The following is an 18,742-nucleotide window of genomic DNA, read 5'->3' on the forward strand; positions in this document are numbered from 1 at the left end:
CAAAAAGATAACAAGCGACAAAGTTAGACATTTTGTAATGAAGGGGGGGGCAACACATCAAGAAAACATAACACATATCAATATATGTGTATACGCACTCAATGTGGGAGCACCAAAATATATAGCCACTACTAACAGAGCTAAAGTGAGAAACTGAGAAAAATACAATTGTAGTAGGGGACCTAAATGCCCCATTAACAGCAATGGGTAGATCATCCAAACAGCAAATCAATAAGGAAATATTGTCCTTAAATGGCACAGTAGGTCAAATGGACATTTTACAGAGATTTTCATCCTGAAACGCAAAAATATACAGTTTTCTCTAGGGCACATAGAATATTCTCAAGGACAGACCATGTAAGGGGGCACAAAACTATTATTCACAAATTAAAGAAGCTTGAAATCATATAAATCATATTCTCTGATTACAATAGTTTGAAACTGGAAATCAACTGCCAAAAGAAAGCTGGAAAAACCACAAAGATGTGAACATTAAACAACATGCTACTGAACAATTACTGGGTCAAAGAAGAAATAAGAGATCAAAAATACAAAGAGACAAATGAGAACGACAATGTGACATATCAAAATTATGGGGATGCAGCAACAGTGGTAATAAGAGGGAAGTTTACATACCATTAAAGGCATACTTGAAGAAACAAAAAAAAAATCTCAAGCAAACTAACATTTCACATCAAAGAAATAGAAAAAGTAGATCAAATGCAGCTGGACATCAGTAGAAGGTAGCAAATATAACAACATTTAGAGCAGAATTAAACAAAAAAAAACAAAAAATAATGTAAAAAGAGTTGGTTATTTGAAAAGATTAATAAAACTGACAAACCTCGGGCTAGATTCACTAAGGAAAAAAGAGAAAAGAATCAAATAAACAAAATTAGAAATGAAAGAGAAGTTGTGACAGACACCACAGAAACACAATGAATTATAGAAGAATACTATGAAAGGTTATATGCCACTAAATTCGATAACCTAGGAGAAATGGACAAGTTCTTAGAAATATATAACTTTCCTAAAATGAATCATGAAGAACTGGGAAATCTAAATGGACTTATCAAGTGAGGAAATAGAAACAATCATCAAAAACCTCCCCAAAAGCAAAAGTTCTGGACCAGATGGCTTCATTAGTGAATTCTACCAAACATTCAAAGAAAACTTAATATCTATATTTCTCAAACTTTTCCCAAAAGATGAAGAGGCAGTACTTCCTGACTCATTTTATGAGTCCAACATTACCCTGGTACCAAAAACTGACAAGGACAACACAAAACAAGAAAATTACACACCAATACCTCTCATGAATATCAATACAAAAATCCTAAACAAAATACTAGCAACTTGAATACAACAATACATTAAAAAGTTTATATATAGTGATCAAGTGGAGTTTATTCCAGGGATGCAAGGATGGTTCAACATAATGCAAACTGACCAATGTGATACACCAGATAAACAAAATAAAGGATAAAAATCATATGACAATAACAATAGATGCAGAAAAGCATTTGATACAACATCCATTAATGATTAAAGCACTCAATACAATGGATACAGAGGTAAAGTACTTCGACATAATAAAGGCCCCAGATGACAATCTTCAGTTAATATCATACTCAATGGTGAAAAACTGAAAGGTTGGGAACATAGCAAGGATGCCCACTCTTGTCACTGTTATTCAACATAGTACTAAAAAAACTAAGATTAAACCTAACAAAGGATATAAAGTACCTATACACTAAAAACCATAAGACAGTGTTGAAATAAATTGAAGTAGACACAAAGAAATGGAAAAATATTTCCGTGTTCATGAATTAAAAGAATCAACGTAATTAAAATGGCCATATCACCTAAAGCAATATACAGATTTAATGCAATCCTCATCCATTCTCCAATGCATTTTTCAAAATAACAGAACAAAAAAAAATCACCAAATTTAGATGAAACACAGAAGACCCTAAATAATCAAAGCAATCCTGAGGAAAAGACATACAACGAAAAACAGAACTGGAGGTATCACACTCCCTGACTTTAAATTATACTACAAAGCTAAAAATACTCAAAACAGTATGCTATTGGAAGAAAAATAGACACACAGACAAATGAAACTGAATTGAGAATCCAGAAATAAACCCACATGTATAAGGGCAATTAAGTTTTAACAAGAAGCCAAAAACGTACAATGGAGAAAGGAAAATCTCTTCCACTAAATGGTGTTGAGAATACTGGAAAACCACAAGCAAAAGAATGAAACTAGGCTGTTATTTGACACCAAACACAAAAAGTAACTCAAAATGGATTAAAGACTTAAACATAATACCTGAAACATTAAAATGCATAGGAGAAAACATAGGTACTAAACTTACGGACCTTGGTCTCAGAGAGGCTTTTGTTAACTTGACCCCAAAGGCAAGGGAAGTAAGAGCAAAAATAAATGAATGGGACTATATCAAACTAAAAAGCTTCTGCACAATAAAAGAAACCATCAACAAAACAAAATGTCAACCAAACAATACGAGAAGATACCTGCAAACAATACCTACAATAAGGGGCTAATACCCAAAATATATAAAGAACTCATACAACTCAACAACAAAAAAAACCAAACAACCCAATTAAAAAATGGACAGAGGACTTGAACATTTTTCCCAAGAAGACATACAAATGGCCAACAGATACATGAAAAGCTACTCACCTTCACTAGCTATTAAGGAAATGCAATTTAAAACCACAATAAGACACCAGCTCATACCTGTCAGAATGGTTATTATCAATAACACAAGAAATAACAAGTGTTGGAGAGGATTTGGAGGAAAAAGGAGCTTCATACACTGCTGGTAGGAATATAAACTGATACAGTCACTATGAGCTCTATTGAGCTACCATATGACCAAGCAATTCCTCTTCTGGGTACCTACATGAAAATTTGAAAACATTTATCCGTAAAGATATATGTACTCCTATGTTCACTGCAGCATTATTCATGGTGGCCAAAATATGGAAATAACCTAAGTGTCCTTCAATGGATGATTGGATAAAGAAGATGTGGCACGTATATACAATGGAATACCACTCAGCCATGAGAAAGAATCATATACTGCCATTTGCAACACTATGGATGGATTTTAGGAGTATCATGCTCTGTGAAATAAATCAGACAGAAAAAGACAAGAATCATGTGATTTCTTTCATACGTGGGATACAAAACAGAAACTAACATATGAACAAATAAAACAAAGAAACTCACAGACACGGATAACAGTATGGTGGTTACCTAAGGGGAAAGGACATGGAGGGAGGATGAAGAGTAGAAAGAGGGTCAAATATAGGGTGACAGAAGGAGACTAGGCTTTGGGTGCTGAGCACACACTACAATCCATAGATGATGTATCATAGGATTACATGCTAGAAATTTATATAACTTATTAATCAATGTTACCCCAATAAATTTAATTAAAAAAGAGAAATTTGAATTTTTCTAAGGGAGCTTTGCTAAATAAAGAAAAAATACCTATTCAAATGTAAACAGATCATTTTCCCTAAATTATTTTATATGTTTATTAATCCATTTTAAGGCATTATTTTTCTTACATTAATCCATATGATTAAGTGGTAGTGAAACATGCAGTAGGACATTGCTAAACCACACAAATGGATTCTAGCCGTTATGTGGAAATACACAGCTGTGAAAACAATCATAGTAATAAAGAGGGAATGTGGTTCTACTAGATAAACATTACTTTAAAAACAACCCAGTATTGGCACAACTGGTAATGTGCAAAACTGTAGACCTGCAGACAAATCACTGGGTGGAAGTTTTTAAACAAGCAAAAGTTTATGTGGTAGTTTAGAATATGATAAAGGGAGCATTTCAAATCAGTGAAGAAACAATGAAGAAAACAGATGTTTGGACAAATTACTGGCCATTTGGAAGACAAGAATAATAAACCTATCTTTACGCTTTAAAATATAGACATATCAAAGATGTAGTTTAGAAAAAAAATAAAAGTGTACCAACACTAAAATAAAATGTAGGTGAATTTTTTTGCAAAAAGTGGGTAATGAGTCCTTTCTAAGAAAGTCAAAAACTCAGAAGCCATAAAGAAGCCACATGGCTTCATCATGATGAATTCATCATAATGACTAAAGCAGAGAAAATAACGCACCAAAAATAAAACCACAAAACAAGGAAAACCTGGGAAAAGATTTTGCTATAATTTGCTTCATTTTTTAACATATAAAATCTCTAACAAATTAAGAAAAATGTTTAACAATACTATTAAAAAGAGGATAGTTTATCAATAGGCAGTTCACTGAAAGTGATATAAACTTGATCAAGTGACATGAAAAATGTTCAAGCTGATAATTAAAACAATAACATTTAAAATAGCAACGAGAAGCCAAACTTTCACCTCATATTAGCCAGAATTAAAATGTTTAATAACATGCAGTAGAGGATCTGCATTTTGTCTGCACAGCAATCCTTCCGGTGAAGAAGCACAACACAGCCCCCTACCCCCCATTTTATAGTAATCTTGCCTGTTTCATATTTTCCATGAGATAGTTAATTGCCTTTATCTCCCTGCAGGTCCAGGAGTAGCTACATGGTACTGTAAGTGAAAGTTTGGATAAATCTGCTCTCTCACCTCTGTATGTGGGATCCTGGTTAGGTACCACCTCTTTGCAATTTGGAAATATTCATCAAAATTAAAAAGGCAATACATCTTCTAATCTATCAAATGTTTCAGAGATGTATCCTAAATATATAAGATATATAAGATGTAAGATATAGGACACATTTCTTTCTTATTTTTTGTCCTCCAATAATATTTGAATTTTATCTCAAAATGAACAAGTACTATTTGTATGACTGAAAAAAAATAAAAGCTATTAAAAAAAAACCTAAAAATTCATAGTGGACCAGTAGATACAATTAAAAATTCACAAAATAAAATTTGTGGTCTAGAGGAAAAATGATAGAAACATACAGATGATACCACAATAAAGGTCCTGAGATATAATGACGAAACGTAGCTAAATGATACAAAGCCCAGTGTAGCTTTCTTAAGAAACTGGAACAAAATAACCACATTTCAAAAAGGAATAAAAAATCTTATAATTGTAAAAAGGAGTCTTCATTTTGAAAGTCTTATTACAATTTCTCTATAATCATTAGTGAAATGAGGTCCAATCATAGGAAAATCAAAAAACCTCTCAGCCTTTGATCACTGAATTAAAGAAAATTTTACTTAAACGTATATTTGAATAATATAAAGTGTAAACTAACCATGTATTGAACATCTTCCCTATATGTTGAAAATGTTTCAGATTTCCAGAAATACATTCCTCTATTAGCTACTAGCATTCTTCTACTCCACAGGAAACTGGAAGTTACTCTCAGGAGAAGTTAAATCAGAGAGATGTGGGATACTAGTGGAGATGAGGGGTTCCTCTGAAATGGGGAGGGTAAATAGATAGCTTTTAACTGAATTGAAAAACCTTCAGCTCCCTCTCTTCACACAGCTCTAAGAATGCTGGAGGTAGGGTATATTATATTGCACAAGGAGATTTGAGGATACCTACCAGTCTCAAAGGAAAGAAGGATACTGAGATTTTCAATGAGAAACACATATAAAGTGTCTATGCACTGTCCAATTGGCTTTTTAGTACTTCATTCTTAAACGTCAATAAATAATTCACAGAAAAGCCTCTGAAATGAAAGACATAAACTAAAACATATACACATATATTAAAAAAAGGGGGCAGATCAAAGGGAGTAAAAAAATCAATACTAGAGCAAAATGGAATCAGGAAACAGAAACAAGATGCTATAAAACAGGAAGAATCACAACACAAAAAAATAACACTTCAAGCTTCAGAATATGGTAGGAATTAAAAAAAACAATACACAATGATTTTGCTAGGTAAGGTTGAAGAAATATCTCAAAAGGGAGAAGTAAAATGAAGATGAAAACCTTAGTTCTAATTGGCACTTTACTAAGTAGGATAGTCCTTAAAATCCAGGAAATTGTGAATAGTTTTACCAGGCACAAAAGATTTCAAAAATTCTCAAAATGATGAAGAATTCATGGAAACAGTTTTCTGAATATTTGTCTTAATCATTTTTCCAGTTTTATTGAGATATAATTGGCACATAACATTGTATTAGTTTTAGGTGTACAACATGATGATTTGGAAAGAAAGAGAATAGAAATTATGAGGTGGAAGGAACATGCAGGCCTCAAATTTTGTAGGACATTTTTCTCCTTTAGAGAAAATAGTAAGTGTGAAAATTGAATTCTATTTTTGACAGGAAATTTTACTGAGGGAGCATCCAGTTTGCCCTCAAAACACTTTTAAATAAAATTTAGTTTTTCATGAGCCAAGATTCTGTGAGTCTTTGTCTAGGTGCTTTGTTGTTCAGTCATAGCCACCAAAGTTGTCTTCTTCTCTAAAGTTTCTTCTACAAGGAGTAGGTGTTATTAGGCTCTAAATCTTTATACAAGGTAAAGTGCACACTTTCCAGTAGGTACTCCCAGTTACAACCGATGTAAATACACACAAACCAATACATGAAGTTTGAGAATCTACTTTTTAGAGACTTTCTATTCATACTTCCAATTCTAATGCTTTGGCAGCTTCAAATCACGTGCTGAAAGCCAACCAAAAGGTGGGAGAAACAAAGCACTTACAAACTGACCAACATAAATCATCCCTTGATCATGGTTTCCTACCAAAAGGCTCTGGGGCAAAGCAGTGTATAACAGACAAAACACAGCAGTTTGTGTCCCAGAACTCGCGCGGACACTAATTAGGTACAGCTCACACAATATGCAGTGGAAGTATGTTGACACTGAAACATCAAGTTCAAGAGCAAAATCTGAAACACACTGGCACTACATACTACCTAAGGCAAAAACTAACACAGTAGTAAGTCTAGTGTTAGTACTTGGTCCTTTACTTTTGCAAAGCTGTCTTGTTGTCCAGGAGCTAAGCAAATCAACTAGCGAATTTTTAGACCTGCTAATTATATACAATGAAAAATGTCATATGCCCTGTGGGCTTTTGAGATTTTTATATTGCCTTACTTTATTTTTGGACAGTAGCTTGAAACGCCATACATTTTTACAATTCTTAAAAATACTCCCAGTGTTAGTATCACAAAGGGGAATTTTCATTTTTTCACGTTAGAATTATGTAAGGAAGACAGATGTGTCTTTTTAACCAGTATTTCTTGATTTTAGTTCAAACAGTATTTTCTGTTAAGTATAGCTATCTACATGATATCAAGCATTTCTGCTTCCTGCCTTTTTATTTTGGTTTAATCATTCTTATTCTCTTCAGAAGAATAAAATACAAACTTTCTTACTCACCAAATGTGTTACAGCCTTTGATAAATGGAAGAACAGTTATTTGTAAGGCTGATAAAATTCAGTTCATGCTGGTTAGACAACACAGCATGAACTGGATTGTGTGAAGTAGGTTTTTCCCTAAGGGTGGCTTTAAATAGGTTTCATGGGCTGTTGGGGTATTTCCTGGTTACATTTTGGAATGTGTTTAGTACCATGGTACGCTCATCTCCTCCTGCGATTCTTAATACTCAGAGGGAATGTTTGGCAGCACCATTACCTTTGTCATAGTAACAATAAAGAGGAAGAAAATACATATCTTGTTCTTTGTCAATTTGTGTACAGTATTGAGATTATGGTGTCTTTAAAACTGCATCTAAGATTATTTTCTAAAAGAAATAAAAAACATCTTCACAGACTTACTGTCATCTCACTAGAGCCCTGTCAAGACTTTCTAATAGCTGGTTTGTTAAATTTTCTGCAATCTTAGTCACATCCAATGGAAGAAACTGAGAATAGTTTCACCAGGTACAAAAATCTTCAAAAGGTCTCAAAATAATGAAGAATTAATGGAAACACAGTTTTTTGAATGTTTGTCTTAATCATTTTTTTCCAGTTTTACTGAGAGATAATTGACACATAACATTATATAAAATGACATATACTTGTATTATACATAATTAAGTGGTATATGTTCTATAACTGGGCAATATACATGTATGAATATGCATAGATAGATAGATCTTGATATATATACATACATATATATATATATATATATATATATATATATATTCAATGTATCTATACAAATTGTGTATCTTTTTCACAAATAATATACCAAATATGCCCCTTAAGTGGAAACAGAAAATATTAATATAAAATTTCAATTTTCCTAAAATATTTCCCTTTAAAGCCTTAAATATCTTCAAATAGTGGCTCATTTGTTTACACACAGCCTCCTGTGAAGTCCTCTCTATACATAGAGAAGGTGAATAGAAAGAAGTATGAATAAAAAGCAACTAAAACTGGGGAACTTGAAGGTAGATAGGTAGCGGGAGGAACCACTTAGAACACCAGAAATTACAGGAGGTATGGTACAAAAACGGTGGTGAATGTGCCCCAAAAACGAAATGTGCAGCTTTGTCCAGGGTCAACTCCATCCTAAATAATGATACTAATAGCTAATATTGGTGGTATATTCTTGCATTTCTGTTTTTCTGGTAAGATTTTAAAAATATGAAATTATTGCTTTACTAGAATCCAAAACACTCTTTAAGGAAACATTTTTATTAACTTATCCATATATATATATATATATATATATATATATATATATATATATATATATGAAACATCTTCACAGACTTACTGTCATCTAACTAGAGCCTTGTCAAGACTTTGCTGTCTTTACAACTGCATCTAAGATTATTTTCTCAAAGTAATAAAAAAATAAAAAGCATATATATGTGTGTATATATATATATATTAATAATACATATATATAGCTATTTAAAGTAAACCATATACTCCATATACTCCTAAGATTCTCATATTCCAGTGAAATTCTAAATAAAAATAAATTTGGCAAGAGATGAGTTGAAATGAAACTTGGAAAACTTAGGAAATGGATTATCTAAACTGCATGTTTTATCTATGAATAATCAAGAGGGACATCATAGGAATACTTCTATGACATTAGGATAACATATATAATCTTCTATACACAAATATAATACATGTGCATCTGACATATTATAAAATAACAGAAGCATCACCAATTTTTTAAAGTAGTAACTGGGCATAAGACTAGTCTTGGATTTTTGAGACTGTATCTATTTTAATCCTCAAATATATCTAGGGCTATTTATTAGTAGCACCTAGAGTTGGGTGGTTTGATCTGGAATTCTTGCTTACATCCTGATAATGAGGGATCGTCCAATACAACTAAAGCCTTCCACATTATATTCATTGTATCTAAACTTACAAATGTGTAAAGGTGATCAACCGTGACAAGATTTCAAAGTTCTTGAACTACAATTTTAATTCCACTGGAAAAAAACTAAAATAAGCCAAATATACATGTAAATATGAAAATGTAAGCATATTATATTGAGTCAACTTTGTATTTGTTGAATAGTGGATTATTTGCAAAATTAGTTGCATGCATAAACCTATAAAAAAACTACAGTAATTTGAATAAGAGATTGAACTTGAAAAACAATATGTAGGATAGTTTTAGATAACAGATGTTCAGGAAAATACAGTTTATTCTTCATTAAATATTTCAGACATTTCCTGAAAGATGAATGGAAGAGAGAGCATAGCCTGTTAATATGTAAAGATCATTTCATTGAGAATTCAAAGTTTCAAATACTCAAAATACTCTGAAAAATCAAGCAGCAAAGAAATATCAGTGAAAGCAAAATAGCAATGTGAACATGTAAAGCAAATAATTATTAAAAGGAGGCCGAAGAATTTTGTCAGTCTCCAAGAAATAAAAATGAAAATAAACTGAATATTTACACATATATATCTATACACACATATATGTGTATGTACATAATACACATGCATAAGGACTCAAATGTGGACTTTAAAAACTCACTATTGGATCAACTGCAGGCTTTTTCTTCAGGCTCACTGCTGCTCAAGGGAGAGACAGTAGGGAAACCCATTCGGCCTGATCCAATTTAGATATGCAAATTTTATCTTGTGTGCTTGAAAGGAACATGATGGCACTGCATAATTTGCATTTTCAGTTGTAAGATATAATATTTCTAATCTAATAAAAACATCCCGTCATCGTTCACTTTAACACTCACCACATTTATCCTACCTATTGTTCCCTTTCACTTTCAAACTATACTTTCATAATTTAAACTATCAAATTATTTATTAGGAAAAGACAAATATATTATGGAAGTCAGTCTCACAACAAAAGAGGGGAAAATCTTAAGTGGTAATTAATTGGTAACATATGACATACTTCAGAGGGAACAGACAAAGAGAGTCTTTGGAAGAAATGAAAGAATTGCATTAGTCTATGTCAAATATATTTTTTACCGACAAGCCTGATAGAAAGAAATTTTGCAATGAGAACTAGATTTTTTTAATTAACACTATACCTTTACAGAAAGATATTACACTCAACTAAAGTTATATTGATTTAGGGAGGGAGCTTTGAAAAATCATTTTAAGAGCAAGCCTATTGGGTTAAGGTCTATCTGTAAGTCATAATTTTAGAGTGACCTTTTTCTCATTATCAAGACAAGTAGTAGCTGTCCATATTACATTAACAATTATTTCCACTATTCATACATACAAACTTTTATGTAGGAGAAATATATTATATATCGGTCTTCACATTAATGCTTCTGTCTCACTAATACTAATATTTCTGTCAATACCATGTGTACATGGAAAGAATTTAAATGACACCAAGTTTCATTCAGTAGACAAGATACAATGAAATTTCTAGTCTAAAAGTGGTATCACTCCACCTGCCAATTCTCAATCATACTCATCTCTCTCTCTGTTATCCAAGATGGAGAATGTAGGAGTAAGAGCAGTTTGGAGAGAAAGGATGAGTTCAATTTTGGCCATGTATAATTTGTAGAGATGTGGAAGAATAACATAAGTAGGTAACTATACATACAGCTCTGGTACACAAAATAGACACTAAAACTAAAGATTTAGGATAAACAATAAAAAAATAAAGCTTGCATTTTCAAAAAGTACATGCTTATTTTTCCCCCTAGGCAATAAAGAATTCGTAGGAAGAGAGTTAACAAATTTCATGTTTCTTAAGTTCACCCTTTCTTTTCCAAGCCAATTTCCATTAACTGCTTTGGACTTGGTAACCTAGAGTGTAATGTTCAAACTCAGACCTTGTCTTTGCTCATGATGTCTCCTCTTTCTGGAAACACTCTCACCATCTTCTCTACCTGGCTTTCCTCTTTTCATACTGTAAATTCCTATCATTTTTTTTTTCATTTAGAGATCCTTTCTTAATCTTTAGACTAACACGAACTATGGTGCTCTATAAGTGAGTCATGCTCTGTCCAGGTTCAGAACCCTTATTCTAGTTATTTGTCTCCGCAGTCAGACTGTACATTCTGGGAGCTGGTGTTGTTTTTTACGTTCAGCTTTATCACAGTTCCCAGAAGTGGTCTGTGCATAATAAGCACTCTGGGTATTTGCTGAATTGAGTTGAATTTAGGCTTTCGCATTGAGCATTCAGCTGATAAATCAACCTTCAGGAAACAAACCTTGTGGGTATAGAAAAGAATCCAGTTTGTTACTGCATTTGTAACTTATTTCAAATTGTCTTCTTTGTTTTCTTCATATTACTCTGTTAATCCCTTCATTACTTTTTATTTTCTGAAATCCATAAACTAGCAACACTCATTACTTCAATATCCCCAAACCTTACTTACTAAACCATCAGCAAAGAAAAGCATTTCAGGTAGTATTTGTTTGCTATCTTGAGTCACTACATGGTTCATACCTCAGTGTCAGCACTCAATAGCCTGAATGTTGGTCAGTTGCTTAAATGGTTTAAGCCTCAGTTTTCTTATCTCTAGCATAGGATGAATGCTATATCAGAAAACAACAGAATTTTTAATACTTTTGCAGATTAAATGAGGCCATGCATTTTATGTTCAAATATAGGAGTAGAGATGAAAAATATAGTATGTTTATACATTTAATAAACTTCAATTAATTTCAACTATACTTACAAACATGAATAAATCTCAAATACAATATTGGCTAAGGTCACAAAAGGATATAAACAGGATCATTTAATTATAAATTTTTAAAACACACAAGACTATATACAATGTTAAAAGTATGTATGAGAACATATATTCTTACTAAAACTATTTATAGTGGATAGAAATGATACACCTCAAGTTATTGCTTATCTTTGTGAAAGAAGAGGGATAAGAAGGAAGCATTTTTAATTCTATCTAAATTATTTTCCCTCTTTAAGATTTTGAGAAAATATAGTAAAATTTAACCTTTTTTATACTGGCATATAGATAATAGTAGTTGCTAAATTTGTGTTTCTTTACTTTTAATATATCTGAAAGAGTTTATATTACGAGTAAGGAATTAAAGGCAAATGAGTTACATTGGTTAGAAACACATCTATATATCAAATAGACTCAATGGTACAACTAAAATATAATAGAAAGTTAGATTTAAACTATCTTGAACTATTAAAATTAATATTATTTCAGATTTTGATTGGCATCACAGAGAGCTATTTGATTTTTCTTTATTTTTAATGGCAAAATAAGCCTCACATAAATAAAAAGTAACCATTTAGCACCAATTTGAACATCATTAGCAAAACAGTTGGACTTTTAATGACTATGCATGTTGGTTACTGAAGCTGGAATTTTGCTTAATTATACAACTCTGAATTATATTTGTGGATGAATAGAAAAGGGGCTTGAATTAAATTAAAATACAATTGTTTAAACATTATCACTTGAAATACAAATCATGACAAAAGCAAAAATAAAATCTAAATTAATTTGTTTTTAATTTTTGCAAAACATCTAAAACTCTTCAACATTCTTACCAACCAACTACATGAAATAAAGAAAATATAACGCTAGCAGCACAAAAAATTGGTGCTCTAGGGCCAACTTTATGCAACAAAATGATGTAGGAAGAAAACTGTATCATCTCTCAATCCTTCATTTTAAAAATGTCTTTTATGAAATTTGGAATCATATTATACACATTTTGGTTATCCATTTTCTCCATTATATTAGCCCATGGGCTTTTCATACTTTAATATTTTCCTATAGTGTATTTTCTGGTTGCTGCACAGTATAATTGCACTATTGAACCACTATTGAACCACAGTATAATTGCACTATTGAACCACTATCATATTTGGTAATTTTACTTCTAATTTTAAATTTTTAACATCAACATTTCAATATACATTAAGTGATTTTAAAGTAAATTTCTACAGTGAATCACTAATTTTAAAAATGTAATTCGTGAAAGAGATTATGTTTGAGAACAATTTTTAGATTTGCAGCAAAATTGAGAAGATAGTACCAAGAACTCTCATATATCCTACATTCAGTTTCGCCTATTGTTACCATTTTATATTACTATGGTAGATATGTTATAATTAGTAAACAGTATTGATAAATTATTATTGACTAAAATTCATAATTTATACAGATTTCCTTAGTTTTTTCCTAATGCATTTTTTTTCTGTTCCAATGTGGTTTTCCTGAATCCATTAGGTATTTTGTAAGCTGTCCCGCTATTGGAATTTGTGTATGTTTTCCTCATAACAGTGGGGTTACAAGTTGCTGGGAGGAAGACCACAGAGTAAAATGCCATTTTTATTACATCATATCGAGAGTACCTATCATCCACATGATTGATTAATGTTGATGTTGACTTTGATGACCTGGCTTACATACTGTTTGTCAGGTTCCAGTGTAAAGTCAGGCTTTATTTTTTCCCCCTTTTCATACTGTACTCTTTGGAAAGAAACCAGTATATGCAGATGACTCATTAGGAATGGCGAGTTATATTCCCTCTCCTTGAGAGCAGAATATTTACATAAATTATTTGGAGTTCTTCTCCATGGGATATTTGTCTCTTTTCCCTCATTTACTACTTTCACCAAAGATTTATTTATATTAGTATGGATACAAATAATGATACTATGTTACACTTTAGATTATAATCCAGTGCTATTTTATTTTGTTGCTCAAATTGTTCTGGCTTTGGCGGTTGGGACCTCTTTCAGTTGGCTCCTATGCTCCTTTGTAAAGTCTATAGATTTCATTCCATATTCTGTTATAAAAACTTTAAACACACAGAAAAGTTGAACAAATTACAATGAACATCTCTATATCCATCACCTAGACCCAATTCAACAATTTTTAACATTTTTCCATATCTGCTAATTTATCTCAATATATATTTGTTCTTTGTTGTTGTTGTTGTTGAACTATTTTATGGTAAGTTGCAGGCATTTTATCTCTAAATAGTTAAGCATACAACTCCTAAAAATAAGGAACTTCTCCCACATAACTGCATAACATTTCACATTTTAGAAAATTAACAATAATTATTTGTTATCATCTAATTACCCATCCATACTCAAATTTCATCAATGGTACAAAAAAAAAAAAAAAAAAAAGACAATTTAGGGGTTTTTTTTGGCAGAAAGTTATGGTTTTATTAAAACACCATTTGCACACAAGCTGTCTACGCATTTTCTTGGCTGCGCAGCCGGGCATTGGGATTGGTGACTGATGGCCAGCTGGGTGGCTCTTCCCACAGTGGCTTTGCGGTTCTTTGAGGAGATGTGACAATTTCAGCACAGTAAGATGTGTTGCACGTCAGCAGCACTTCATGCTCCTTGACTCTGTGAACGAGGAACTTCCAAAAGCCACTGGGTAGCATGTGCTTTGTTTCCTTGTTACTCCCATCACCAATGTTGGGCATTAGGAACTGGCCTTTGAATCCTCCATGCACCCTACTGTCAACGTCTCTGGGTTTCCACCAGTTATGTTTAATTTTGACATATCAGTCTGACTGGTGCTGGAAGAACTTCTTGGTCCTCTTTTTGACGATCTTGGCCTTCACGACAGATCTAAGGGCAGCCGTGACACTGAGCAGGAGATGGGGTGCGACCTCCATAGGAAGCGCTGAGGAAGAGCTAGATGTTGTTGTTTTGTATGTTCATTTTTTACTGGAACCACCAAGGCTCATACCTCTTTAGCCTCTGTAACAATCCATCCTCCCACACTCTTTTAGGGAGCTCTCCTTTAGAACTGACACATCATTCTACAGGTAGGTTTTATTTTTTGTGTTTTTGTGTGTTTTTTTCTTTTTTTCTTTTTTCTCCTATTCACTCACTGGGAAAGAATCCTGGCTGTCAATTGTCACAGTCTTGGAAGAAAGCCAACGGTATTTTACTGTCTTGTATTTCACATGTTTGTTTTCAAATGCCTTATCAATGTGCTTTCCTCTTAATCCTTAGAAAAGCTCACAGAAATTGCAAACCAATGGTAGTCTCATCTGCATTCTATCTAAACAATACTCCTTTATGATTTCTGATAGTTGGATGGTAATCTTCATATTACCCAATGTTCCTTAAGATGATGTTGTCTTTTGTTTTCCCTTGAGAATACAGATGCAGCATAGTTGGACATCTGTGCTCATGCTCCTGATTTTATCTTGCCAAGATTATTTTAGTCCCATCCTTAAAAATTTCCTCAGCATTACAAACCAGGTTAAAATTTAGACAGGAATTAATTCAAAGATAATCAATGGACTATGAAAAATGGAAAGTTCTCATGAGCTTAAGCAGAGGAATAAAAGCATTAATATGATCTTTAATCCTTTTACTGTTAGAATGTAGTTTGCCCCACTCACTCCTATCAGAAAAAGGGGTTTCCATCATGTTGGCCAATGCCAAGTGCACATAACTAGCATGCTAATAGTCACATCATTCCAAAAACTCATCTTAAATAGTATTCAATCTAGTTAAATACACATGGACAAATTAGCTTGGTGTTAACAGTTTGGAATTAAAGCAATGGGCAGAGGGAAAAGAAAAAGAAAAATTAAGTCACCTTTCCAATAGCTAGAACAACAGATATTATCAGCCAAATAACTGAATACATGACCTTAGGACTCTAATGAAAACACAATCACATTATACTACATTTGAAAACGTTCCACTCTTCCCCAAGTTTTTGTTTGTTGACATTATGAAGCTTTCCTCATTTTTCACAGACTCATCTTTAAATTGGATTCATATATGCCCTTAATTTATATCTTTTTTTTTTCTGTAATCCATGCCTTTTTAAGCAGGAATAGATGTATCTACCAAGGTAGAGCAAGTGAATTTACAGGTGACAAAAGTAAGGTAGGCTTATGGATATGCAGGAATATTAAACAAGCATTCCATGCCCCCATACAGTTTCCCACTTCTCCCCAAAATATCCTGGGGGCTTCATTTTACAGTCAACACCAGCAATCTCAGGGGGTTACTACACCATGTGCTTGTTCTGTTGGAAACGGCATACAAGCCTTCCTGCTCCCATGATTATCACATCCCTCAAGGCACTAACCGTGTCCCCAGACTTTAATTACACAGTCTCTTTTTCCTTTCCACGTGCAGAACCTTTGTGAAAAAGCTAGCATATCTCTATTCTTCTGTAGTATACTTTAAAGAAATGGCTGGAGTATAAGAACAGATTATTAACACAAATTAACCTGACTTTTTCTAATCGATTTAGCACATTTATTGCTGTATGTGCCACAAAGTTGTGGTAATTGGTTCTTACATTTTGTTCAAGATAGGTCCATTATAGGGACCTTCGACTTGGCATTTAGATTCCTGTATAGAGATAGAAACAGAATCATTAAATATTTAGTTTCTCTCTCACAAGGCTGCTAGAGCATTCTGTATGCTTTTAAATTTTTTCATTTAATATTTTAATCTTCCACTCACACTGTTTAAGGTTTCCACCATAAAGACACATAATTTTTTTTGTCTTTTCAAGTATAAAGTGTCTTCTCCTTTGTGAGGATTTTTTGAGTTTATTCTAATGACTGTTTCCCAACACTGATTTTTTACCTTAATGAGTTCTTATGAAAATAAACTTCTCCCTCCAGAGTTCATTTTAATCATAATCACTAGTAAATGTGTATTACTGTTAGAGCCTTTTGTTTTCTCAAACAAGTTTTCCTGTAGGGTTCAGTTACACAGCTGGTTTGTGTTTGAGGGCATGCATTTTCAGAATAGATATTGGCTGAAGAAAGAAGCAAACTCAATAAAATGACAAACCAGGGCAATATCAGCTGTCTCAATATTCCCTTGTTAAAATTCTCACCAGGCAATTTAAGAATGTTAAATAAAGCAATGTCCACTTGGGGAGAAGAAGCTTAACTGTGAGGCAGGTTTTTATTAATTAGATATAGTATATAGTATGTGCATTTGAAATGAATATTCTGTTCATCAGCCAAGTAAAACAGCATGAGTGAAACTGATGTGACATCGCTTTTCCTAAAATTTGTATTCACTTTATTTTTCACTTTATTCTGCTTTTCTGCCCCTTGAATGGAATTGTCAATTTCCTGCTTTCCCATGGGAAAAATTTCAATGAGCTTTTATGTAGACACACACTTTTTATAAACCTAAGCATGCAACTGTATGCAGTTACTAGATAATATTAAGTCCACTTTTACAGTTTTCACATATTATGAAGTAAATGAAAACCTTTTTACTTAATGGCCAATAATCAAAACCACTGTAATGCATAATACTTTTCTGGGGTTTTTTCCATATATAAATTCAGAATTACAAAACTTTGGGAGAAACTGCCTTGCAAACCTTGATTAAATTATCTAGACCCAGCTGTATATGGAAGTGCAAATCTAGTATTTGTAATCTATTATATTCTCTGCTTTGGTGCTTAACAGTCCATAAAAAGATTTTAAGCAAAGCTCCAGGTTTAATCTATGCAGGTTTACATCTCGGATGCCACACTGAACCAGGCTCTTAATGGTAAGAAGTCAATGATGCAGCCACAATTTCTAAACTATGACAGTGATTTTTTTTTTAAAACCCTGAGGAATTGCAGGCCCATTTACTCCATCTGTGGTACAAGGCAGGGTAAACAGCAGCAAGGGTATATGAGACTTCAGTTACTGAATATAATGATAACTTCCAGGCATGGAAAGCTAAGAAAACAGACGTTAGCATGCACTATGGAGTTTAGCATCTTCCTCAAAGTGAGGGAGATGGGCTTTTTACCACTAAACCCAAATTGCCTAGAGAACCCATCCATCCTTATGTTATTTCCAAAGCACCTAATAAAAAATAATTCAAATTACTTGATATTTTAAAATCTTGATAGATTTATTTTGTATAACTAGGAGCCTAAGTTCCAAATTTTCAAATGTGCCTTTACCAAACAAACAAACAAACAGAAAAAAAAAAGAAAAGAACACATAGGTATAGCAAGAGTAGAATGTCAGGCTATTCTTTGTTACATCAAACAATGACACTAGTAAACAACAGAAAAAGAGCAAAGAAAAACAGTTAAAGGAAATAGTGTCATTATCCCAGGTTAATTATAAACCCCTTTTGAGACACTCATTTGTTCAAACAGGGCAGTAATCGGTTGACAGTCATTTTTTTTTTGAGGATCCATATCTACAATCCACATGGTGTTCAGCTTTAACTATTCAGCAGGTCTATCCTGAGCAGAGCATTTGAAATGCTAACAAACAAACAAAGCAAGAGGTTACTGAGTAACAGAACACCCTGAAAGCTATCATCATTAAAGTAGAAACAGAAAAGTGCTAAAGAA

The 18,742-nt window shown here is 32.8% G+C and overlaps 1 protein-coding gene and 1 pseudogene across 1 annotated transcript in view; both read right to left on the reverse strand.

Annotated features, from left to right (window-relative positions):
- THSD7A (thrombospondin type 1 domain containing 7A) overlaps positions 1 to 18,742 on the reverse strand; it is a 617,189-nt gene that overhangs the window by 371,406 nt on the left and 227,041 nt on the right. The gene's annotated exons all lie outside the window — the stretch shown is intronic.
- LOC109444823 (large ribosomal subunit protein eL32) lies at positions 14,622 to 15,715 on the reverse strand (annotated as a pseudogene).

Source organism: Rhinolophus sinicus, linkage group LG09 (assembly GCF_036562045.2).
Source record: "Rhinolophus sinicus isolate RSC01 linkage group LG09, ASM3656204v1, whole genome shotgun sequence".
Lineage (NCBI taxonomy): Eukaryota > Metazoa > Chordata > Mammalia > Chiroptera > Rhinolophidae > Rhinolophus > Rhinolophus sinicus.